Raw genomic sequence first — 3,806 nt, 5'->3', positions numbered from 1 at the left:
CCCTCCTCAACAGTCTGTCCCTCCAGGAGCTTCTAGATCCCTCCCATGCCGCTTCTTGGCCCCTTGGAGGGTGCATGGATGGAGACAGTCACATCTATGTCCACATTTCCTGGGTCTTCAGGATCTGGGTCATTCACCTCCCCCGACACCCTTGGTCTCCCTTCCAGGTCCCCTCTAGTCCACTCTCGTTCCAGTGCTCCAGTCACCCCGGGCTGTGCTTTTTATGCTAAGAACCCAACAACTCCGTTGGCCATCTCCTCTTGCCTTATGGACCCCTCAGTCCTCCTGTCCTTCCCTGCGCCACCCCCCCCCCCCCCCACCCCCACCGGCACCCCCGCCCCCGCTGCCTCCACCCCACCCAACACTAGGTCTCCAGGATTGGGCTGCCTCCACCCAGGGCCACCAGCTTACACTTGTCCAAATTCAAAGCTATTTACGAGGTCATGGTGACATGAGTCCAGGTTCTCCCTCATTTGCTCACCTCCACACCCACCTTGACCAAGGCTGTGCTCCAGGCAGGGCACACACCCATGAGCCCATCACCTGCAAGCCCTCTCCTCTCCTGCCCAGCGCCCGCCTTGGTTCACGGTTCAGGGCCACACCACCTGGTGGTTAAGTGCAGGGGCCCTGCAGTCGACTCAGCCTGGCCACTAATAGGCCGTGCAACTTTGCGCAGGTTTCCCCCCACCTCCCGTGCCTCGGTGTCCCCACCTGTGAACTGGAGGAAATAACTGTACCCCCTCCGGGGTCATCAGAAGGAGTGAATGAGTTCACGTACACAAAACACTTAGACCAGCCCTGGTTGCCAGGAAGACATCAGTAGGAGCAGAACTGTGTGGTTCAAGGTCAGCTTAAATCTCACTTCCTCTGTGAAGCTCTCCCTGAGACTTGGCTCCCCTCCTTGGGGCGCCCCTGTGTCCTCCCTCCACAGGTGGGCTCTTCTGGCCATGGAGCCTCATCTGTTGGCAAGCAGTTCTGCCCCTGAGGCCCCGGAGACTCTTGAATCAGGTGGCGGTGGGCTGCATCTCTCTGCCACCGAAAGGCACTTAGTGGAAGGCTAGGGAGCGCCCTGCTACCCTACCTGCCCAGCTGCAGGGTGCGACCCCGCTCTCACCTGTCCCAGCCAGGTGTGCCTGGCTGGCCCTGCGTCGTGCCCACCATGGCCGGCAGAGGGCAGCAGCGCCCTGCCCTGCACCGTCAGGCAAATGGGCGGGCGGGGAGGGGCTGGGCTGCCCTGCAGGGCCCGCCAGGATAAGTCGGGTTGGGCGCGATTGCATTGTGGGGACGGAGGCTGGGGCTCTGCGGGGACGCACTTCTGGCACTGCCAGCTACTCTTCAGCCCCTGCCAGCGGCCCACCCAGGTAGGCAGGAGCTGGGGTCGGCGAGGGTGCGGGGTGCGGGGTGCGAGGGCCGCTGGATCTTGGGGCGCTGCCTCGGGACGTGCTGGGACCTGGGAGAAGCCCAGGGTCTGCAGAGCCCACTTGCCCGACAGAGCAAAGGCCCTCAGGCACCAGTCCAAGCCCTGAGACCCCAGCTCCTGATGCCTTAGGGACATGCTCCCCCTTGAGGCTGTGGCCCTGGAGGTGGGAGGGAGGACCCCCCAGGCTTTTAACCCCAAATGGGAAAGCTGGCCGGGCTGGGGGCCAGGGGCCCGGCCCAGGGTAGGGAGGAGGCCCGCCTGGCTCCCCACCCCCACAGCCACCCAACCGGCCCAGCCAGGTGGCAGTGATCCCCACGGCTGCCACCACCTCACCCTGGAGCCCAGAGCCTGATGCTGGAGCCTGCTACAGCCATGCACCATGGAGAAAGCACGACCCCAACCCGAGTGCACCTGCCCCAGCACCCCAGGCCAGGGCCCCTAGCTGTGCCTGCATCATGTGCAGATGGTGCCCTGGGGGGTGGGCAGGACAGCCAGCTGCCACTCGCCACTCCCTTCCCCATCCCCGTCAGCACCCCAGGCAGGGAGGGGAGCCTGAGGCCCATCCTGGGATGGTGTTTCCCCGGGGGGAGGGGGAAGGGAACAGATGGCAGCCAGTTGCCATGCCTCAGCCAAGCGCAGGGTTCCTGGGGGCCACGCCCCTCACCCCGTCCAGGGCCTCGTCCAGCAGCATCCTCCGGAGCAGGGCCGTACCTGGCACGACTTTCTAAGTCCCCTGAGGCGGGACTGGATGGAGACAGGTCGCCTGCTCTCTGGCCAGTCATATTCCGGGCCAAGGATGTGGGATGGGGGGAAGAAGTTCTCCTGGACGGGCTGCCTTTGTCAGCGCCTCCCCGCCCCCAGCCTGGACAAAGGCAGGCATTGAGTGCCAGGACTGGCACTTCAACCGGGCACCAAGGCTACCAAGGCTGAAGCTGGCGTTGCAGGGGCTCAGCATCCTGACCTTCCCGGCGGGGGGGCCTCAGTGGCCTACCCTGTGCCCTTCACAGGGACGGGGGTGGGGGGAGGGACACAGAGAGGAGCCCGCTGGCTGGCACGGGTTGGGAGTGGGGTGGGGCTGGCTGTGTGGGTCTCATTTTTCTGGCTGGAAGAAACCATGTCCTTTGTCCCCAGGTCCCAGAGGGTGTCTCTCTGGGGGTGGGGAGAGGCAAATAGCCCCCTGGCCAGAAGAGCCTGGGTGGGGTTAAGAGCACCAGATAGTGAGTCCGGCCCCGGCCTGCGGACAGAGAGGACATTGTCGGGGTGGAGGCAGGGCTGCCTTGGCTCAGCCACCACGGACAAAGCTGCCAGCTGTGGGGGAGCCCAGCCACCCGGCCCTTGGCCCCCTGGCCTCCCTCCTCCCCCCGGGGCCAAGCCTCAGCAGTCTCCCTCCCACTCTGGACAATGCCCCCCACAGCCGTCCTGTGCCTGTCACCAGTGCCCTGGGCCCGCTGAACGGAGAAGCGCCTCTCTTGGTGCCACACCTCCCAGGAGACCCCTCCATTGCTCCCCTCGGAGGTGGTAAGTGCCCGGGGCCCCTATCTGCACAGCCGCCCCTGGGAGGGGCCAGGCCAGGCCGGCCAGGCAGTCCCAGGGAATCTGGGGCCCCTGGTGCCGTGTACTTCTACCCCCTCAGCCACAACCCTCAGAAACTGCTGCCGATATCCCGGGTTGAGAGGAAATGCCCCCGTCCCCAAGCTGGGCCTGACCTTCCTGTCTGTGTTCCCAAGATAAGGGGCCTTGGGGCCTCCGTGTGGGCCTCCGTCAGGGCTCTGCCTCCAGCCTGCCAAGCTGCGGGGCCCTGAGTGACAGCAGGCCTAACGCTAACCCGAGCTCTACTGAGGGCCTGGCTTTTGTCCCCTTCTCTGTGGTCCTGTACCCAGGGGCCCTGCCCGGTGTGGGGTGTCTTTCTGTGCTGGTCACCTCGGCAGCCAGCTGGGGCCCAAGGGTGCCGAGCAGGTGCCGCAGCTAATGGCTCCTGGCTGGGATGTGGCCCGCAGGGGCCCCGCTCAAGCCTTCTCAGGAGGTTTGGGGCCCCCACTTGGCCCTCTGCAGATACCTTTAGTCTGAGCTCTGAATGGCTCCACGTGGAGAGGCGGGGGTGCCCACGCCTTGCTCCCTCCCCCTGACCGTCCTCTCCTTAGTCGGGCTTCCCCCTCTGTTCTCTCCTGCCACCCCACCAACACCCTCAGGGGCTGGGGCCCAGGCTTGCCGCTCGCCCTGCACCTTGTGTTGCTTTTCCATGCCCCCCCCATTGCCTCCCCCTGTCCCCACTCCGCTGGCCCTCAGGTCTCCCCCAGCCCCTGCTCTGACTGCCCCCCAGCCCTCTAGCCTACCGTTCTCTGGCTGCCTCAGTTTCTCCCTGGCTCTCTCTCTCCCTCCCCGGCAC

At 65.4% G+C, this 3,806-nt stretch overlaps 1 protein-coding gene across 1 annotated transcript in view; it reads left to right on the top strand.

Annotated features, from left to right (window-relative positions):
• The first annotated feature begins 1,233 nt into the window (after window positions 1-1,233).
• Window positions 1,234-3,806, top strand: part of PLXNB3 (plexin B3) — a 15,838-nt gene continuing 13,265 nt past the window's right edge. Inside the window, exons 1-2 of the mRNA XM_059385918.1 lie at window positions 1,234-1,361; window positions 2,835-2,938. The gene's annotated coding sequence lies outside the window, so the exon portion shown is untranslated. The remainder of the gene's footprint in view (window positions 1,362-2,834; window positions 2,939-3,806) is intronic.

This window comes from Mustela nigripes, chromosome X (genome assembly GCF_022355385.1).
Source record: "Mustela nigripes isolate SB6536 chromosome X, MUSNIG.SB6536, whole genome shotgun sequence".
Classification (NCBI taxonomy): Eukaryota; Metazoa; Chordata; class Mammalia; order Carnivora; family Mustelidae; genus Mustela; species Mustela nigripes.
The sequence above is the reverse complement of the archived record's forward strand: the minus strand, read 5'-3'. Positions and strand labels throughout refer to the sequence as shown.